Source organism: Oryzias latipes, chromosome 14 (genome assembly GCF_053564925.1).
Source record: "Oryzias latipes strain Hd-rR chromosome 14, Olatipes_Hd-rR_3.1".
Lineage (NCBI taxonomy): Eukaryota > Metazoa > Chordata > Actinopteri > Beloniformes > Adrianichthyidae > Oryzias > Oryzias latipes.
Genome location: NC_136250.1, coordinates 3768068 through 3790893, shown reverse-complemented (window position 1 = coordinate 3790893; position 22826 = coordinate 3768068). Strand labels below are relative to the sequence as shown.

General features: G+C 42.3%; 2 protein-coding genes and 1 long non-coding RNA gene across 3 annotated transcripts in view; 1 reads left to right on the top strand and 2 right to left on the bottom strand.

Moving 5' to 3' along the window:
* The window catches only part of LOC110013855 (CMRF35-like molecule 8), an 85788-nt gene that overhangs the window by 8859 nt on the left and 54103 nt on the right, over nt 1–22826 (bottom strand). The window lies entirely within an intron of this gene.
* nhp2 (NHP2 ribonucleoprotein homolog (yeast)) overlaps nt 1–22826 on the top strand; it is an 81696-nt gene that overhangs the window by 51125 nt on the left and 7745 nt on the right. The gene's annotated exons all lie outside the window — the stretch shown is intronic.
* Nucleotides 10674–22425, bottom strand: LOC111948676 (uncharacterized). The gene is made up of 3 exons (XR_013647618.1): nt 22090–22425; nt 21927–22013; nt 10674–11117 (listed from the first exon to the last, which is right to left on the bottom strand). It is a non-coding gene; the product is annotated as an uncharacterized LOC111948676 (long non-coding RNA).

Genomic DNA, 22826 nt, shown 5'->3' with positions numbered 1-22826 from the left:
TCCCTGCCGGTTCCCGTGTGGCGTTGGGGGGATTCTGGCTGCCGCTGCTGGTGCGGTGGGGGTCTTGGGGTGGGGATGGCTGGGCACTCTCCCTCCTTCTTTTCACGTTCCACCATCCATTTTAGAAGAACATAAACACTCACCTGAGCACAGGTGTTAGCTCAACAGACTGAATGACTGAAATATTTCACATTAGTTGGTTTTAAGGCATAAGTATGCGTGTGAACACTATCTGTTTTGTGTACATGTCGACATGTGGACATTTTTGCAACTAACAGGTGTGTTTATAACATTTGAGTGTGTGTGTGGACAGGCTCCGCCCTTTTTTTTTTTTTTACATTTAAACCTTACCATAATGATTAACAACCAGTAAACTTGTTGCTTTATGCTGCTTCATGGTCTTATCCCCCTTCCCCTCCTATTATCACCCCCTACCCCCCCTCTCTCTAACGTCCCTTTCTCTTCTTCCCCTCTTTCCTTTTCCGTCCGGTCCAACACCAAAGATTTTCAGACATGTTTGCAATTAATAAAGTTTAGCCTCAATTACAAAAGGGGTTTATTCAGACATACCTTTGGTTTGTCTGAAGATTAATAACCCCTCTTGTTAAAGTAAAATATGTCCAACCCAAGAGGCCCTCAGCTCTCATCTGACTGCCCAGCTGTTGGACAGGACAAGTTAAAAAAAAAAAAAAAAAAAAAATAATTTCACAGTAATTCTTTCTCATACTTATTTATTTATTCCTTTCATGAAGCATCATTGGCCAACTAATACTCTGTTTTCATCCTGTATTTGTATAAACAGTTGTCATTTTTATTGCATTTCTGAATCTATGAAATCATTGCAAAATAGAATATTATGTTGTTAGCCTTCAAGATCTTACTGTAAAAAAAGTTTGCTGATTGTCTGAGTCACTTAACATACTCTTAACACTTAACATACCTCATACATCAAATTTAGCCAGGAACATCATCTCTGTTCCTCACAAATGAACATAACAGGAGGGTTAACAATGTATTTATTTCAATTTATTTCTAATATAAGTCGCTGCGGAGTATAAGTCGCACCCCTGGCCGAACCATGAAAAAAGGGCCCCCGTGTTCCTGTTGTTCTGGATGTTTCTGTCTTGCTTTTCTGGCCTTTAATTTTCTTTGCTTAGTGTGGTTTTGTTATAACGATGTTTGTTTCAGGTCTAAGCAAGGCAAGGCAAGTTTATTTGTATAGCACAATTCGTACACAAAGTAATTCAAGGTGCTTCACAAAACAGAAAAATGCATTAAAATCACAATACATCATAGAAATAATCAACGTAAAATTTACTTTAAAAGAAAAGAAAAAAATTGAAAATTGATTTAAAAATAAAGGAAGGAAAGGAAAGAAAAGTGCAGATAGGACCTTTCAGTCATATACACGGCTAAACAGAAATGTTTTAAGTCTAGATTTGAACATGAACACAGAAGAGGCCTGTCTTACGCCTTCAGGGAGGCTGTTCCAGATTTTAGCTGCAGAATATTGAAACGCTGATTCCCCTTGTTTAGTTCTGACTCTGGGTATCAACAGGAGGCCGGCCCCTGAGGTCCTCAGAGTACGAGATGGTTCATATGGCACGGTCTACGGTGCCCCTCCACTTGTTTTCTGAGGCTGCGCCCTCCTTTGGTTTGGGGGAGAGAAAATATGTATGAAGACTTGTTTATGAATGTCCTGCCGCCAGAATTCTTTTTTTGTTTTTTTTTGGTCGTTAACCCAAATTTACAGCTTTAATGGTCCATTAACAGCTCATGAGGTTCAGAGAGAATTCAGCCGTGGATATTATTACAAAGGTTGTTTTAAGAAGTGCGATGATAAATAGTAATGTGCCATCATTTAACATGGTTTAGTGTTTAGATAACTTGCATTACGAGCTAATATAACTATCATAACCTATGATCTCTCTTCAATCTCAAAATTGTCTTCATTGCGGTATTCAGGCACCCCTTTGCCAATTAATATTTAGGTTATCTGTGCTCTTGTTGTCCACCTATTGATAACCTATGATATCAAGAACATAACGTCAAATCTAGCCGAGCTGCCGTCCATTGCTACGTGGGATGGCGACCTTCCTCATCTACGTAATCTCCTTGGGCTTTGGTTAACCTTCTATTCGCCTGCTCCTTGATGGCCTTCCTAAGCTGCGTCCCTCCGGAAATGACGAAAGGTTACTTCTCTCTTACCGTTGGTGTATGTAAATTTAAATGACAACCGCACTCCAAGTACCTACCTAAACCTCCTCCCAGTTTCAATGAGTTTTCTTACTTGAACCAACCAATATGTTAGCATCAGAATGGCATACAAAATCTACGAATAGATTTTATAGAAAAACTATATTGCCAGGTGGAAGCCTCAAAATAAGGACGTTCTTAAGCTGTGTTATGATATGCATGTAGCTCAAAATTTGAGATGACTTAGACTCGTATCATAATGTGCCGGATGGAAGCATCGAAATTATAGCGTCAAGCTTGTTCATAGTTCTCAGATGGAAGCTTTTAAATTATGGATGTCACTTAAGCTTTCATCATGTTATGCCAGTGGAAGCTTCAGATTTTATTAAGTTGTGTTGTCTACTTGCCGCTGTACTCGAACGGGAGCGGCACAACGGTCAATGGTACCGGGTCACACATAGCAGATCCACTAGATAGCGTGTTCCCTTCTTGGCGCCGTACTAGAACGGGAGCGGCCCAACGGTCAATGGTGCTGGGTCACACATAGCAGTCATACTTGTAAGTCTGAATATGGAATGCATCTGAAACACACTCCATCTGATTACACACTGATATATATATATATTTAATTTCCATCCAACCTTGATGAAATTGGTGTTGGAGGTAGTTATTACCCAAAAGTTTATGGAAATTTGTCTCATGGAATTGCACGGAATCTTATGCCAAACTAAAAGAATGTGAAATGGCAATTATAAAGGAATGTGAAATGGTATTATCAAGGAATGTGAAATGCCAACTAAGAGAAATGTGTCATGGTGCCTCTGTCGGACTCCTCCCCCTCCAGCTCTGCTCCACTCTACTCCTGATTTCCACCAGCTGCAGTCACTCATCCTCATCATCTCATCTCCTCTTAAGGAGCTGTAAAGCCTCAAGCCGACGCCAGTTTGTTGCCCTTCAACGGTTACTCGCCTGCTCTCACTCATGCTCTGTCTTGCTCTGCCTTGCTCTCAAACTGAAACTAAATATTGTTTCGTGCCTCAGGAAACCACTCCAGGAGTGACGCCAGTGTGGACCTTCTGCTACCTAGCATCAGGAAGCCTGCAGCCTCTGCCTCTGTCACTAAGTGCGTTAGGACCTCTAGTCACGCTACGAGCCATCCTCAAGTCCGGACCTCATCTAAGCCAAGTCCCAGTCTTCCATGGAGAAACAATAAATCTTTACTCACCTACAACTTACCTGTCATTACTCTGGGTTTCAGCGCCTGGGTTCGCTCCGCCTGAATATCATGACAAAATGTGAACTAAGTGGAACGTGAAATGCCAACTAAGAGGAATGTGAACTAAGAGGAATGTAAATGCTAACTTAGAGGAATGTAAATGCTAACTTAGAGGAGTGTAAAGGCCCGTACACACCGGGACGAATATTCGCCAGCCGTTATTCTCCAGCGTTTTTCAACACGTTTTTTTGTGTTCACACCCAGGTGATTTTCACTGACAATGAGCCGAGCGAACATGCAATTTCATTCCCTGACATTAGATGGCGCTTAATGTAAAACAGAAATACCCCTGTACACAAGGTGGCGCTGCGCAACTTTACGCTTCTTAAAGTTGCTTTTCACTCAGAAGAAGAGACCAAGTATTTACGAACAAGGAAAACATGAATATTTCAAGTACCAGTAGCTCTAGCCCCAGTTCCAGCGATGAAGAAATTATTGTTCTGTTGAATGATGAAAGACGCCGGAAAAGACGAGGATTTTGGGTACATCCCATAGTTAAGAGAAGAGAAGAACACGGGGAGTTTTATCGACTGCTACAAGAGCTGAAAATGTATCATGAGCGTTTTCGGGGATATTTTAGAATGTCCGTCAGTGAGTGCATCTTCTTCGTCTTATTTCTTCGCGGCAGTGTAAACGCTACTTGGCGTATATCTTCTTAGCCTTGATGTCTGTGTGCTCAGCAAGACAAGTTTGTGTTTGAGCGCCCCCAAGTTGTGTTTTACTGTAACTTCAGAAGCTCCAGAAACGTGTACAAAAGCGCCATTCTCATTGGTCATATAGTTTTTAACACAGCGCGTCAAACCAAAAAAACGAACCCGAAGCGTTTTTTTAAAAAATGACGCTTTTACGCGTGGTGTTTTTCGCGTCGGTGTGCACACTCACATTGGTGCCCTTTGTTTAGTCACGAGGCGTTAAACATCGCCGAATCTCCATTAAAAACCAGGAAATGACCATACTATCGCTGGATGCTGAAAAAGCTTTTGACAGAGTAAACTGGAAGTTCCTTATTGCTGCCCTCCATAAGTTTGGTTTTGGAGAAGCATTCATCAAATGGATCAAAATATTATATCACAACCCCAATCCATCAGTTAGAACTAATAAACAGACTTCCAACAGGTTTTTTCTTGGAAGAGGAACCAGACAGGGTTGCCCACTCTCTCCTTCTCTTTTTGCTATATTTATTGAGCCTCTAGCTGCAGCAATAAGACAGAATGAGAGCATTAAAGGAATAAAAACCAAACATAGCCATCATAAAATTAGTCTCTATGCAGATGACATATTACTGTTTTTAAGTAATTTACATTCTGTGAATGAAACAGCAACAATCATTAATGAATTCTCTTCTATATCAGACTATTGCATTAATTGGAATAAGTCTGTTTTATTATCACTGAACAATAATGCGGAGCAAAGACTCACAATACCAGTTAAATCAGGAAATATCAAATGTTTAGGTATCAATTTTTCCCCCAAACTATCAGAACTGGTGCAGCTAAACTACACCCCATTACTGAAAAACATACAGGATGATCTAACACGCTGGACCAACCTGCCTCTGTCCCTTATGGGCAAGGTTGCCACGGTAAAAATGAAAATCTTATCCAAAGTTAATTATCTCTTCTCAATGATTCCCACACAACCGCCATTAAAATGGTTCAAAACATTAGACTCATCCATATCAAGCTTTTTATGGAACAATAAACCTGCAAGAATTAGTCTAAAAACTTTAAAATCTGCAAAAAGCTGTGGAGGATTAGAATTACCTTACTTCCACAATTACTTTCTTGCAAATACATTACAATACATCTTAAAATGGTTAAAAAATAATCCAGAAACCAACTCATGGTTAGACTTGGAACAGGCGTTATGTGGAAAGATCAACCTGTCAGATCTTCCATTTATTAGCCAAACAGTTAAAAAACAGGATTGTTTCAAAAGTATTAATATAAATGCCACTTTAACAGCCTGGTGGGAATTTCTCAAAATATCAAAATCCTCAATTCAACTGTGCAAAATGACACCCATCTGGAACAACCCAGAGATCCTCATAAAGAAAAAAATTATCCACTTCCCAGCTTGGCAAGCAGGGGGCATAAAACAACTAGAGCACATAATTATTGATAGAAGATTCATAACTCCCCAGGAACTTCAAGACAAACATGGAATAAATAACTTCTTGGAATATCAGCAACTTAAATCAAGTATTACTAAAAAGTTTAAATAACGAGACGATTTAAAGCTACCAGATGTAGTTACCACTCTGATCAATTTCTCAATGAATAAAACTCTCTCCAAAATATACAAACTTTTATGTAATTTAGATAATAATATTTCACTTCCGACAACAAAATGGGATGCGGATTTGAGCATCAGCACAGATGAAAGCTTTTGGTCAGAACTTTGTCTAAACACCTTTAAACTGACAAAAAGTCCAAATCTGCAGCTAATCCATTTCAAAACTCTTCACAGAATTTACTACACTGGACAGAGGATGTTCAAGATGGGTCTCAGCAACTCAGACATTTGTCAGCACTGTGACAGTAATCTACCCGACAATTACATGCATGCACTATGGTTCTGCATGCCTGTCCAGGCTCTCTGGCAGCAGGTATGTGCCGATTTATCAGTCTGGCTTAAGGTTTCAATCACGGCCTCACCGTCACTTTGTGTGCTTGGTGACATGAGTGCCATCAATATAGAAGAAGGATTAGCATCTATCATTTTCATAACTCTTTGCATTGCTAAAAAAACTATTTTAATAAATTGGAAAAGCAAGAAAAATATAAATATAAGTCAACACAGAAATCTGCTGTTTGATCATATCAGCTTGGAAAAAATGTCAGCCCAAGGTTCTAGTAACTTTGAAAGAATTCGGTCTCTCTGGTCTCCCATAGCTAACTCCATGACTTAGGGGGTGGGGGGGCCTGGTCGTCGCTGCTCCTTGCCCTTCTGCCGTGGGCTGGGGTGGGGGTCGGGAACTCCGGTGCCTGGCGGGGGGTGGTGGGGGCTCCGTTGGTCGGGGGGTCGGGTCCGGCGCCTGGGTGGGGCGGGCTGGGGCGCTGTGTGGTCCTCTGGGCTTGGGTGTGGGGTTGCGTGGTGGGGGGGTGGGGTGGTGGTCTGGCTTGGCTTGGGGGGGTGGTCCCTTTGCCTGTGCTGGGGGGGGTTGGCGGGGGGCCCTGCTCGGGGGGGGGCCCAGCGGCGCTGGATGGGCTGCCCATCTACACCTGGGGCTGGGATCAGCCCTTCCCTGGCTCTGGGGCGGGACGGGACAACCCTCTTGGGGCCCCCGATCGCTCTGGGTGTCATCCGCTTCGGCTGCGGGGTCTGGGGTGGGGTGGGGTGGGGGGTCTTGTCGGCCCTGTCCTGTGGGGGGTCATTCTGGGGGAGGGGGGGGGGCACTATTGGTACGGGGCAGGGGGGGTTGACGGGTCGGGGTCTCCGCTGAGGCCATCGGCGGTTCCCCCGGCCGGTTGGCTGCCTCGGTCCCGTCGAGGCCTGACCAGAGCTCTTCTTGGGCCGGCGTTTGGGGGTGGGGGCCTGGGCTTGCTCCGGGGGGGGGGGGGGGGGGGGGGGGGGGGGTGACGCTTTCTGGCTCCTCTCTCTCTGTGTGGGGTGGGTGGTGCTGGGCCATGGGGTGTCGGCGCCTCCGGGGGTGGTGCCCCTGGGCTGGGCGGGCCTGCCCCCTTTGCTCTTCGGGGGGCGGGGAACGGCTGTTTGACCACCGGGGGACAGTCTACCAGCTGTCCCCAACTTACCCCCTTCCTCATATAACCTCATATTAGGGTGAGGGGGTGGGGGGCTTAGCCTGCAATGAGCCTTGGGGGGGGGGTTACTTGGCGGTGGCCCCCCTCCTATGGTTGCCGGATGGAGTGGGCCCCCCCTCTTTCGGTTTTATTTGCACCTTAGACATTTAGGGCCCCTTGGTGGGGAGGGTGAGGGGACGTCACTGTGAGTAATCAGGAGATGTCCCCTTAGTGCCCTACCCGCCAATTTTAACTGCACCCCCCTTAGTATACACACCTCTTCCCGCCTCAATATATACATCCCAACATAAACACACACACATGCACACACACACCCTCTCAAACACACATACACGCACACACATTTTGCAAGGAAGGTGGGACCTTGGACCATCTGTCCCCTACCTCTTCTCTGGTGGGGGGTACGGGCCCCTTTGCAGCGGCGGCCGTGTCCCCGGGGTGCCGGCTTCCTGGGCCCGGCGGTGCTCTCTCCGCGCGGTGGGGGGGGGGGTCACATTATATCTGAGGTGTTCGTGTCCCTGGGGGGTGGGTTTTGGTCCTTGCTCCTGAGCGCTGGGCCCGGCCAAATTTCCAACTGTGGCCGAGCCTGGTCGGGCCATATTTACAACACCCCTTGTGGGCCCTCTTTTTTCCCCGGGGTTCCCTCCTCCTGGGCGGGGGCGGCGGGCCCCTGCCTTGCTCCTCCCTGGACCAACGGTGGGCCGGGCGGATGGCTGCCTGGAGTGCGGAGCGGGTCTCCCTTGGGGGGTCCTGGCTCGTACCTGGGGTTGGGGTGGGGGGATGCCCGGAACTCCTGGGTGGTGGTGGGGTGCTCGTCTGGGGCTGTGGGCGTCCTTCTCCGGTGGGGCCCTGCGTTGGGCTCTCCCGGCGTGGCGGGGGGGCTGCTCTCCTGGTTTGGCTGGGGCGGCGCTCTCTTTCCCTCCGTGCCTCCCTGCTCTCTGGCTCTGGGGGCCTTGCGGCGGTCCTGCTGGCCCTGGCCTGGGTGGCGGGCTTGGTCGCCCGGGCGGCGGTTGTTCCCTGCCGGTTCCCGTGTGGCGTTGGGGGGATTCCGGCTGCCGCTGCTGCTGCGGTGGGGGTCTTGGGGTGGGGATGGCTGGGCACTCTCCCTCCTTCTTTTCACGTTCCACCATCCATTTTAGAAGAACATAAACACTCACCTGAGCACAGGTGTTAGCTCACCTTTGCACTAACAGTTTGCATGATTGAATGACTGAAATATTTCACACTAGATGGTTTTAAGGCATAAGTATGCGTCTGAACACTATCTGTTTGTGTGCATGTCGACAGGTGGACATTTTTGCAGCTAGCAGGTGTGTTTATAACATTTGAGTGTGTGTGTGGACAGGCCCCGCCCTTTTTGTACTACATTTGAACCTTACCATAATGATTAACAACCAGTAAACTTGTTGCTTTAAGCTGCTTCATGGTCTTATCCCCCTTCCCCTCCTATTATCACCCTCCTACCCCCCTCTCTCTCTCTAACATCCCTCCCTTTTCTTCCCTCCTTTCCTTTTCCGTCCGGTCCAACACCAAAAATTTTCAAACATGATTGAAATTAATAAAGTTTGGCCTCAATTACAAAAGGGGTTCATTCAGACATACCTTTGGTTTGTCTAAAGATTAATAACCCCTCTTGTTAAAGTAAAATATGTCCAACACAAGAGGCCCTCAGCTCTCATCTGTCTGCCCAGCTATTGGACAGGACAAGTAAAAAAAAAAAACGTCGCCGAATCTCCCGGTGTGTACAGGCCTTAAATGCTAACTTAGAGGAATGTAAATGCTAACTTAGAGGAATGTAAATGCTAACTTAGAGGAATGTAAATGCTAACTTAGAGGAATGCGAAATGCTAACTTAGAGGAATGCGAAATGCTTACTTTGAGGAATGTGAAATTTTTACTTTGAGGAATGCGAAATGCTTACTTTGAGGAATGCGAAATATTAACTTGGAAAAATGTGAAATGCTAACTTAAAGAAATGTGAATGCTAAGGAAAGTGTATGTCTAAGAATGTGAAAGCAAAACAAAGAATGTGAAAACAAAAAAAAAGATGTGAAATAAATATTTTACTGCATGAGTTGACTGACAGAAGTGAGTGACCTTGGGAGCATTTCGGGCAGTCATCTCACGCAGGTGGTTACTTAGGTCACTCCCCCTAGGGCGAGTCAGTTAAATCAACTCACCTGTGCAGCATCCTATTTAAGTCCAGGGGTGTAAGCTTTTCATCCTTCTTTACAGCAGCACTGCGTTCTTCGTCCCCACCCTCCTCCCCGGCTTCCACCTGTGAGCTCCGTTAGGGGTAGTTATCACCCAAATGTTTATGGAAATTTGTCTCATGGAATGGCACGGAGTCTTATGCCAAACTAAAAGAATGTGAAATGGCAATTATAGAGGAACGTGAAATGCCAACAAAAATGAATGTGAACTAAGAGGAATGTAAATGCTAACTTAGAGGAATGTAAATGCTAACTTAGAGGAATGTAAATGCTAACTTAGAGGAATGCGAAATGCTAACTTAGAGGAATGCGAAATGCTAACTTAGAGGAATGCGAAATGCTTACTTTGAGGAATGTGAAATTTTTACTTTGAGGAATGCGAAATGCTTACTTTGAGGAATACGAAATATTAACTTGGAAAAATGTGAAATGCTAACTTAAAGAAATGTGAATGCTAAGGAAAATGTATGTCTAAGAATGTGAAAGCAAAACAAAGAATGTGAAAACAAAAAAAAAGATGTGAAATAAATATTTTACTGCATGAGTTGACTGACTGAAATGGGTACCGGTTGAAAAATACCGTGTTAGAAGACTTTAGGATGATGTGCTAGTAGCCTGTCCCACCTAAAGATAGGTACCCACAATGGCATGTCCATCTGGGCTAAGAAACAGGTTCTGTTCTCTACTGTTCCTGCTCCTCTTTTATCAATGATAAACAAGAGGGAATAATATGATGACAGGGGTTGTATGACACACTGTCCTTAGCAGACAAGGAAGGATACTGTTGAACCCAAAACATGTCCAAATGGTTCATTATACGTTACCCTTAAACTTTTCAATTTGTTTCTGTGCTTGTAAATTGTAACCTCCTACTTGTATTTCAAATTAAAGGAGCACAGAGAGCAGCAGTCTTGTTAGAGAGAGAGAAAGGTGGTGGAAGACCTCCACCACACTTGTTTTTCCTCCCTTGTGCACAAGAAACTTTGCTTGTTGGTGTTGTCTAACTGTGTTTTTATTTAATGATCTAGATAAATATATCTGACATACCTAAATAAATAAGTTGTCTGTATCTATAGACAACATTGCTGTCTTGTGCTAAAAGTATATTCAACTCAAAGGAACATTACTGTAGTTAGCAATAAAAATGGTGAAACTGATTTCCATTTCTATTGTGTGGTCCTAATGGCAACAAAACACTACAGATAACTGGGTATTTTATCTCCAGTGTCCTTTTAATATTAGACGTTGAAACACAGACCTGCAGAACTTGAATGATTCTTTTTTCTTGAAGGCATCCTGATTCATGGAACAAACTTGCAAGACAACATTCAAAAAACAGTTTAGAAAGAAATAACAGTGGAATCCAAAGAAATACACAAGTCTGAATGAAGAGCTTGTGGCGCAACCTGACCTATGTAGTCGGAGAAAATGCAGAAAACTGAGCATTGAAAAGCAGAGGACAGACAGGTTTGGTTTTGTTATGACAAATGTGTGTATTTTCTCCATCTGCATGGTCAACTTGAGGTCAAGAGCAGATGAGAAAAGCATGTATACATCAGAAAATAAAACAACAGTGATTGTCTCCTCCTCACACAGAATCATCATCCTCGTCTTCTGGTTGGTCTGGTCTCGTGTTAGTTGGAAATCTCAGGTTAGATCTCCAAACTCCTGCAACAAACACAAGTGCAGCCTGTAGTTCTGACACCGCTATTGCATATTTAGAGCTGAAAATACTTGAAAAGCTAAATTTGTGTTTTTACTGACGGTAAAAAAAAGCTGAGACCAAAAGAGGGATGAAGATGACGAAGGAGAATCGCAGAGTGTTTCCAATGAAAAAGTGGAGAGAATTTTCCTGCTGAAGTTGTGACTATCAATAAACAAACGAACAAAAACAGAGTCAGCAGAGAAATAATGACCCCCCCTCCAAAAAACAAACTTATCTTTAGATGCTGATGTCATGTGATACCTGAACTGGTGTTACCACCAGGTTTGTGTTGTTGCCGCCTGTGACATCACTTCCTGTTGGTACCAGCAAGATATATATATACATTTAAAGCTTAAATTACTTATACTGCAATATTACTTCAATTCATATATCCGTTCTGTTTTCAACACGCCACATCCCTTTTGGCTTCACGGTGTGCCAGAGTTGAACCTGGATGATGAAAGGGTGGTGGTGGTGGTGGGGGGGTGTTCACCCTAGATTGGTCATCCGTTTAAGAGAAAGCCGTACACCTCAGAGTCCCCTGGGGATGCCAGTGACACATAACTTCTTCAGCAATCTTGCTATTCCTGCTATTTCAGAGGACTCCCGGAAAAAATTGGAAGAGCCAATATTGAAGGCAGAAACAGTTGCCGCCATCAAGTCAATGCAGTTAAACAAGTGTCCTGGTCCAGATGGCTTCCCTACAGAATTTCTTAAAAGATTTTTCAGGTTACTCTCACTGATACTTTGTTCAGTCCTTTTAGAATCTTGCAAATTGAATTGATTACACCAGTCCTTTACTGAGGCATGCATTACACTTATTGCAAAGAAAGACAAGGATCCTACTGATTGCACATCATATAGACCCATCTCACTTTTGAATGCAGACACTAAGATCTTAGCAAAATTTTTAGCTCATAGATTGGAGAGCATCCTTCCTACCATTATTTCCAAAGATCAGACGGGCTTCATCAAGGGAAGACAGGCATATTTTTATATTAGACAGTTCTTTAATATAATTTATTCTGCCCCTGAAGACATACCCGAATGTGTGATTACTATTGATGCAGAAAAGCCATGCGATCGGGTCGAGTGGCCTTATCTGCTGGCTGTACTGGAAAAATTTGGCTTTATTAATTTGCCTTTAATCCATGGATCAAGTTACTGTATTCTGAGCCCACTGCAAGGATTCGCACTAACTCCCAAATATCAAGCCCCTTTAACCTGTACCGTGGCACCCGACAGGGCTGCCCTTTAAACCCTATACTCTTCAACTTAGCAATAGAACCTGCGATAGCACAGAGTCTCTTTATATGCAGATGACCTGTGGCTCTATGTCTCCAACCCAGCTCAGCCCCTTCCCTCTGCCCTGGCATTGCTCAGTCATTTTGGCAGTTTTTAGGATATAAGGTGAATATTAGCAAGAGTGAGCTCTTTCCAGTTAACGAAGCAACACGAAACCTAGACTTTAATAGTTTCACTCTGAAAGTCAAGTACATTAGATTCACTTATCTTGGAGTCACAGTTACCCAGAAATATTAAGATTTATTCAAAGAAAATGTTGCTGTTTATTCAAACCAAATCAAACTGATAGTCCGGCAGTGGTCCTTCCTATCAATGTCCTTAGTTGGACGAGTGAACGCTGTTAAAATGGTTATACTGCCTAAACTTCTGTATCTTTTCCATACTCTACCAATATGCATTACTTGCTCTTTTTTTCAGCAACTAGACACTCTTACAGTATATAAGGCAGGGTAAACAACCTCGTCTAAAGAAAATTTACCTCCAAAAAACTAAAATAGAAGGGGTGGTTTGCTGTTAGAATAAATTTGTACATGCGTTATCCCAAATTTACTCAGAACTTTTGTACTGTTGTGTTATCATATATGATAAAGTGTGTTCATTGTTTTTCTGCGAGGAACGTGATCCTGGGAATGCAGTAAAAGATTTTGTATTGACCTTGCGGCAGCTGTTCACCTTAAATCTGCAAGAAATGGACCTAATCTACAGTGGTGAACAAACGATCACAAGGGATGTTTTGATCAAAAGATCAAAACTCAGAGCAAAGTAGTGCATTGTCTGAGTACAAGCTTTTACTTTGCTCTCCACGCAAAAGGACTTCCTCGAGTCCGCGTCCTTTCTTTCGGCATACATATTGAGAAATGTTGGTTTAGGTTTAGATCCAATATTTGCCATGCCGAATCTTCGCTTCTATTACTGAGCATCCAATATAAGAAATATTTTGAATCGGTCTTTCTACCATGACCACTCAGATTGTCCTAACTGGATAGCGTTTGAGTTTTGCCAAGACAATAATCTCTCGCCTCTGACCTTTGTTGGCTCTGGTTTGCCTTTACATTGTATTGTATCTCTTAACAACCCTGTAGTTAAACACATACTGAAGATATGGTCTCAGTTTAGAAAACAGTTTGGCCTTCACAGTTTCTCTATTTGGAATTCTATTGCCATGAATCACCTTTTTAAGCCATCTACTATGGATCCAGGTTTCCTGCGATGGCATCACAGCGGTATCACTCGCTTTAAAGATCTACTTATAGAGGATGCCTTTGCCTCATTTGTTCAACTGAAAGAGAAATTTGATCTTTTAAACTCAGATTTTTTTCGTTACCTTCAAGTACGTCATTTCTTTGTTTCACAACTACCACAATTTTCAACTACCACAGAAACAAAAATAACTGACAAGATTTTTTCACTAAATCCATCCAGGAGGGGTTTTATTTCTAAAATGTATTTACACTGACCAAAAATATAAACCCAACACTTTTGTTATTGCTCCCATTTTTTATGGTATGAACCCAAAGATGTGAAACATTTTCCACGTACACAAAATAACCAGTTCTCTGAAATATTGGGTAACGCTTTCTTTTACAGTACAGTACTTACAGTGTACTTAAGTGGTATTTACATGGTACTTATAGTGTAACTACTGGGTACTTTCAGGGTACTTTTTATGGAATTTACCGGGTACTTACAGTTTGTTTACATGGTACTTTCTATGGGACTTTACTGGGTACTTACATGGTACTTTTTGTGTCTACTCTGTACTTACATGGTACTTACTGTGTATTTGTATGGTACTATTTGGTTCATACCTATGTGGTACATACTGGGTATTTATAATATTCTTACTGGGTTTTTACATGTTGTGCAAAGGTGTCTTTTATGGTACTTACCACATGTAAGAACAAGGTAAGTACAAATAAAGTACCTTGACCTTTAGGTCTGCACTGGCTGCATGTTTCATGGTATTTACCATCAATTTACCACAGAAACTACCCCTTAAGTACACTGAAACTGTAACTGTAAAAGAAAGTCAGCCCTATTTCCACTCAACTACATGGTACTTTCATTACTAAATACCGGGTATGTTCACTTGAATAGTACTTGGTACTTACCCCTTAAGTACACTGAAACTGTAACTGTAAAAGAAAGTCAGCCCTAATTCCACTCTATTACATGGTACTTTCAGTAGTAAATGCTGGGTATGTACACGTATTACCATCCCGTACAGTGTACATGAACACACTTGGTCTTCTGACCTCACCAAATGAGACAATGCTAACCTGTTGGTAAGGGTAAAGTAACTACATTGTAAAAAAAATATACTGGCCTGATTACTTCTTGTAACATGAGGCAAGTTTAAAGAGAAACAAGACAGCAGTGAAAACAACAATCTTTAATATGATACGTGTCTGCAGCATACAAAGTGTCATCACAATGAAATATGTTTTAAGTACAAAACAGTACAAAGGAGAATTCTAAAAAACACATTATTGGCCTGAGGGTCGTGCTTTTTGTCCATCAAAATTCTTTCAGCAGAGTTTGGTAACGGTGCAGGATTTCTTCAGGGTTTGTAACTGCAAGAAAATTCACAATATGAGCTCAAGTGAACATAAAAAGCATAACGACTTTGATGAAATACAAAATAAATTTTACTTATTTAATCATTTCTGTAATGAGTTTGATAAATCTCTATGAATTTTTTTATCGCTTTGACTGTAATGCTTGAAATTAATCAAGTACTATCCTCATTTAAAAACATGATAATAAATTATTCAAAACTTAACTTTTTTTAAATATTGTTCTAAAAATGAACTTGTTTTAATATATATTATATAATGTCAGGAAAATATGTAAAACAACAAGGCTAAATATTTACTTTTAATACTAAAAACACCCCGAGTGTGTGTTTTTGTTAAAACGGGGCAAGTAAAGTTGCAAATTCCCAGCGCACTTGAATGCAGCACAACTACCCCCAAAGTGAACGTGCAGATTAATCAGGAAAGCCTCGAGGCGCGCGCAACAGTTTGAATTTCTCTTCATCTGGCAGGTAAGCCAGTGTTTTTGTTTTTTAAAAATATTGGATAAATTACATGAAAATATTTAAACTGATCAAACTTTATAAAGAAGCTAACCTCGTGATTTCAAGCCACTATCTCTGTGTTTGAAACGTGACGTAAGAGCATGTCTACCTTACTGCAATAATTTCAGTTATTTCATGTATACATTTTCAAAGTTTGTAATGAAAATCTACAAACATCGTTTTTTCTTACCAGGAGAGTGGCACCTGTAAAACAAGCACGTTGCCTAAATGATAAAGTCTGTTATTCTGTGCTCGTTTGACTGAGCGCACGTCTTTCTGGGAAAATCAAAGAAAGGCGTTTATTTAAAATAATGATGACGTACTTCCGTCTTTTTACCGCTTTAAATCAGCTATGGTGAAGAAAACATCCCAGACGAATCCGTGAAGTCACAGGAGAGTAAGCTAAAGTAAATTAAATCCTCCAAGTGGACATATTATTTACATTAATGAAGAGTTTAACTGCCTTTTCCCCATTTTCTTTTTTTCGCCGTTTTTATTTTATTTTTATTTATTTTCAAATATGATAGAGACAACAATACCACCCAACAGTGAATGTAACTGTTTGAAAATTAAAACATATTTTTGTGAATAACTGTGTTGAATTTGAAATTGACTATTTATTTCTTTTTTCCTTTTCTTTTACACTGCCATGTTTTTCATGCTAATGCAAATTGTAGGTGCGAATAATATTTATAAAGAAGAAATACACACAGCAATTGCCAATTAAAACATTACTTTTGTCATTCTTTGTCTAAACAATTAGATTTTTTTTATGGCAATTTTGATTTTTTTTCTTTGATTTCTTTTTTGTTGTTATTGTTTATGTAACTAAAATATAAAGTTGTGAATAATCTATCATGTTCATAAATGAGGATAATTGATTAATTTCAAGCATTACAGTCAAAGCGATAAAGAATTCACAGAAATTTATCAAACTCATTACAGAAATGATTAAATAAGTACAATTTATTTTGTACTTCATCAAAGTCATTATGCTTTTTATGTTCACTTGAGCTCATATTGTGAATTTTCTTGCAGTTACAAACCCTGAAGAAGTCCTGCACCGTTACCAAACTCTGCTGAAGGAATTTGGATGGACAAAAAGCACGACCCTCAGGCCAATAATGTGTTTTTTAGAATTCTCCTTTGTACTGTTTTGTACTTAAAACACATTTCATTGTGATGACACTTTGTATGCTGCAGACACGTATCATATTAAAGATTGTTGTTTTCACTGCTGTCTTGTTTCTCTTTAAACTTGCCTCATGTTACAAGAAGTAATCAGGCCAGTATATTTTTTTTACAATGTAGTTACTTTACCCTTACCAACAGGTTAGCATTGTCTCATGTGGTGAGGTCAGAAGACCAAGTGTGTTCATGTACACTGTACGGGATGGTAATACGTGTACATACCCAGCATTTACTACTGAAAGTACCATGTAATAGAGTGGAAATAGGGCTGACTTTCTTTTACAGTTACAGTTTCAGTGTACTTAAGGGGTAAGTGCCAAGTAATATTCAAGTGAACATACCTGGTATTTAGTAATGAAAGTACCATGTAGTTGAGTGGAAATAGGGCTGACTTTCTTTTACAGTCCATTTTCAGTGTACTTAAGGGATAGTCTCTGTGGTAAATTGATGGTAAATACCATGAAACATGCAGCGAGTGCAGACCTAAAGGTCAAGGTACTTTATTTGTACTTACCTTGTTCTTACATGTGGTAAGTATCATAAAAGACACCTTTGCACAACATGTAAATACCCAGTAAGAATATTATAAATACCCAGTATGTACCACATAGGTATGAACCAAATAGTACCATACAAATACACAGTAAGTACCATGTAAGTACAGAGTAGACACAAAAAGTACCATGTAAGTACCCAGTAAAGTCCCATAGAAAGTACCATGTAAACACACTGTAAGTACCCGGTAAATTCCATAAAAAGTACCCTGAAAGTACCCAGTAGTTACACTATAAGTACCATGTAAATACCACTTAAGTACACTGTAAGTACTGTACTGTAAAAGAAAGCGTTACCAAATATTGTTCACAAATCTGTCTAAATCTGATAGTGAGCACTTCTCTTTTGCCAAGACAATCCATCCCACCTAGCAGGTGTGCCATATCAAGATGCCGATTAGACAGCATGATTATTGCACAGGTGTGCCTTAGACTGGCCACAAGAAAAGGCCACTCTGAAATCTTCAGTTTTGTTTTATTGAGGGGGTCAGGGGACTGAAGGAATATATATATATATATATATAAAAACGCCCCTCTCACCCTCCGCGGGTGGTTTCTCCTCCAAGCTCGGGTCCTCTACCAGAGGCCTGGGAGCTTGAGGGTCCTGCGCAGTATCTTAGCTGTTCCTAGCACTGCACTTTTCTGGACTGAGAGGTCTGAGGTCTTTCCAGGTATCTGTTGTAGCCACTCCTCCAGCTTGGGGGTTACTGCCCCGAGTGCTCCAATTACCACAGGCACCACTGTCACCTTCACTTTCCAGGCTTTCTCCAGTTCTTCTCTGAGTCCCTGGTATTTCTCCAGTTTCTCATGTTCCTTCTTCCTGATGTTCCCATCGCTTGGCACTGCCACATCCACCACAATGGCTTTCCTCTGTTCTTTATCCACCACTACAATGTCTGGTTGGTTCGCCATTACCATCCTATCAGTCTGGATCTGGAAGTCCCACAGGATCTTTGCCCTCTCATTCTCTACCACCTTCGGAGGTGTTTCCCATCTTGACCTTGGGGTTTCCAGTTCATGTTCTGCACACATGTTCCTGTATATTATTCCAGCCACTTGATTGTGGCGCTCCATTTATGCTTTCCCTGCCAGCATCTTACACCCTGCAGTTATGTGCTGGATTGTTTCAGGGGCCTCTTTGCACAGCCTACACCTTGGGTCTTGTCTGGTGTGGTAGATCTGAGCCTCTATTGCTCTGGTGCTCAGGGCTTGTTCCTGGGCTGCCAGGATGAGCGCTTCGGTGCTGTCCTGTAGGCCAGCCCTTTCTAGCCATTGGTAGGACTTCTTGATATCAGCCACTTCAGTTATGGTCCGGTGGTACATCCCATGCAGGGGTTTGTCCTCCCATGAGGATCTGTCCTCCAGCACTGTATCCTCTGCTCTCCATTGCCTGAGACATTCACTGAGCACACTGTCAGTTGGGGCCTTGAGCTTGATGTACTCATGGATCTTGGATGTTTCATCCTGGATAGTGGCTTCTACGCTCACTAGTCCTCGGCCTCCTTCCTTGCGGCTAGCATACAGTCTCAGGGTGCTGGATTTGGGATGGAACCCTCCATGCATGGTGAGGAGCTTTCGTGTTTTAACATCCGTGGTCTGTATCTCTTCCTTTGGCCATCTTATTATTCCTGCAGGGTATCTGATAACTGGCAGTGCGTAGCTGTTAATTGCCCGGGTCTTATTTTTGCCATTGAGCTGGCTTCTCAGGACTTGCCTTACTCGTTGGAGGTATTTAGCTGTTGCAGCTTTCCTTGTTGCCTGCTTCAGGTTGCCATTTGCCTGTGGAATTCTACGGTACTTGTAACTGTACTCGATGTCTGGTATTGTTCCTTCTGGGAGTGAGACCCCCCCTGTGTGGACTACCTTGCCTCTCTTTGTCACCATCCGGCAACACTTCTCGAGCCCGAATGACATCCCAATGTCAGTACTGTAGATCCTGGTGGTGTGGATCAGGGAGTCAATGTCACGCTCGCTCTTAGCATATAGCTTGATGTCATCCATGTAGAGGAGGTGACTGATGTTGGCCCCATTTCTGAGTCGGTATCCATAGCCAGTCTTGGTGATTATTTGACTGAGGGGGTTGAGACCTATGCAGAACAGCAGTGGGGACAGAGCATCACCTTGGTATATCCCACATTTGTGGATATAATGTGGATTATAATGTGGGATATATATATATATATATATATATATATATGTATATATATATATATATATATATATATATATATATATATATATATATATATATATATATATATATATATAAAACTTGCCCCTATCACCCTTTCGTGGGTGGTTTCTCACTCAAGCTCGGGTCCTCTACCAGAGGCCTGGGAGCTTGAGGGTTCTGCGCAGTATCTTAGCTGTTCCTAGCACTGCGCTTTTCTGGATTGAGATGTCTGAGATCTTTCCAGGTATCTGTTGCAGCCACTCCTCCAGCTTGGGGGTTACTGCCCCGAGTGCTCCAATTACCACAGGCACCACTGTCACCTTCACTTTCCAGGCTTTCTCCAGTTCTTCTCTGAGTCCCTGGTATTTCTCCAGTTTCTCATGTTCCTTCTTCCTGATGTTCCCATCGCTTGGCACTGCCACATCCACCACAACCACATAGGATGGTAATGGCGAACCAACCATATATATATATATATATATATATATATATATATATATATATATATATATATATATATATATATATATATATTTGTTGTCTTCATTTTATTAAGTTTTTCAGTTTTGTTTTATTGAGGGGGTCAGGGGACTGAAGGAATATATATATATATTTGTTGTCTTCATTTTATTAAGTTTTTCTGTCTCACTGAAGTTTAGTTTTATTAGTGTGTGTTGTTTCCGTCCTTTGAACTTTGAAGAAGCTTCCTTCAGTTGCATATGTGAGAAGGTTTTGACTGCAGCTCCAAGTTCATCCCCTGCAGGGACACTATGATCTTCTAAGGCAGGGGTGGGCAATTCCAGGCCTCGAGGGCCGGAGTGTCTGCATGATTTCCAGATAGTCTTGCACTACTCATGGCTGATTACCTGGTTCAGGTGTGTCAAGCCAATAATCTTGCCCTACTCATGGCTGATTACCTGGTTCAGGTGTGTCCAGCCAATAATCTTGCCCTACTCATGGCTGATTACCTGGTTCAGGTGTGTCCAGCCAATAATCTTGCCCTACTCATGGCTGATTACCTGGTTCAGGTGTGTCAAGCCAATAATCTTGCCCTACTCATGGCTGATTACCTGGTTCAGGTGTGTCCAGCCAATTAGAACGTGCCAGAGCAGGGTATGCTGGAAAACATGCAGGAATGCGGCCCTCAGTGCCCACCTCTGTTCTAAGGCCATTTGGAAGACTGGACTGTAGGTCTTACATGGACCATAAATTAATCATCTCTGTGACTGATTCAATCTGTGGGACCCACTTCAGGCACCAGCTCACGTGTGGAGAACAAAAGCTTTATGATCTACTGCCTGCGGTGATAGTTCCTGCCGCCTGTGGTGGACCACATGGGGAGCAGAGTCCAGATGCTGTGATTCCAAGCATGGACTGAAGAAAGTAGGCGGGCTCCTCTGTCAGCCAATCCGAGTGGCCGGAGGCGGAGTTTCGGCTGCCATCTTGCTTCCGGGGGAGGGGATTCTGACCACATGTTTAAAAGTCTGCACTCAAGGAAGTTCCTTTGTTCTCAGACAGCTGCATGTAAATTCGTATGTAACTTCTTACGTTTTGCAGACTTTGGATTTGGGAACCCAGATGATCTGTTTTATTTTGTTTTAGAGCTCTTTGTTAGGGGACAATAAAAACTCTTAATTTTATTCCGTTCGCATTTTCTGGTCTTCATCTCCCGACTTTTTTGAGCATGCGTGGAAAAACTGCAAAGCGACAGGTTTTTTCCTACAGGACTCAGACAACCAGTCAGTATCTGGTGTGACCGCCATTTTCCTCATGAAGTGCGACACATCTCCTTCGCATAGAGTTGATAAGGTCTACTTTGGCCTGTGGAATGTTGGTTCACTCTTCTTCAATGGCTTGAAGAGCTAGAGACGTGTATGTAAGAAAATCAGGAAAACTGTTGTGTGAACAGTCCTGATCTGACTCAAAGAAGACACAACAAAACAAAACAGGACTAGTTTTCTCTAAGCAGCACCTCTGTGACAGAACCTACTGAGTTCTTTGTTCCACATTAGAAGTTTTCAGAACTGAAGCTCAGCTTCCTTTTGATCTTCCACTGTCAGACAAATAGATCCATGAATGTCTTATTTTTCCTTTTCTGAGCTGGAATCTGGATCTGAACTGTACGACTGCATAGATCTGATATTGATCACTATTTTGTTGCACTGAGATGTTAAGATGGGGTTGTAAGGCAGTGGTAGAGAGAGTGTGAACAAAGTGATGATAGGAATTAGAGACAGCATGCTCCACACCAACAGTCCCAACCATAACTCAGAGGGGAATTTCTAATGAAGTCCTGCTGCTCTGCAGAAACTATTTCCTAGAAAACGACACGTTTTCAGATTTTGGCTAAAAACCACATCGTCATAATTGAAAGACCACTGGGAAAACTTTGAAAATTGATCAGATGATCAGAGTCGGACTCTAAAGATGTAGTTAAATCCTTCATCCCTCCTAATCCTCATCAGGTTACCTGAAGTTGGAGTGGCTGCTGTGGTCTGATGAATGTCTGATGATGAAGATGTTGTTCCTGATGAAGGTGTAGAGATCAAACGTGGTGCTGAAACAGATCATGGATGCTTGAAAGAAGATTTTTAAAATTCAAACTGCTGGTGATTCTTTGATCATTTTCTCACCTCTGTTAACAGTTAAGTGGACATGATGTTTCCCCTCATTGAACCATCCAAAAATCTCCACTTTGCATCCGTATAGTCCAGTATCTTCCTCTGTGACGTTCATGATGGTCAGAGAAACGTCTCCTTCATCCAGTCGACCCTGCAGCTGATACCTGCTGGAAGCTCTGCTTTCTTTGATCACTTTATGTCCGTCTGTGGCGAGGAGCTGGTTTGTGCAGCCACTGCTAGGAAGAGGACCTCGACCCCAACACATCTCTCTAGGTCCGTTGATTTTTATGTCATATTTACAGGGCAGAGTGATGCTCTGACCCATTCTTCCAATGACTCTCCCATCACATTCAGAGACTAAAGACAGAAAAAGATAAACAGCTTATGAAACTTCAGCCCCTCTAACCACAAAGTCTTCTTCACACTCTGTAGTTGCTTCTCTTCAAGCAGTTTCCTGTTTCTGAAACTCCCGTGTGTGAGGCCATCTAATGACCAGATGACCCTTAAGGAATGCCTCAACATCTTGGTTCTTCTCCACAAACATCTGTTTGTGGAGAAGAACAACATCTCAACAACTCAAACTCATGACAAATTAGTGAAAGTTAAAAGTCCTGGTTCAAATCCTAGACCAGCCTCCACTTTGTTCTGAGCAGTTGTGATGAGGAGGAAAGAGAAACTGCAGTAAAACATCAAACATCTGAATTCATGCAATAAGTTTCTGCAGAAAATAGAAAAGAAGATGCTGCTGC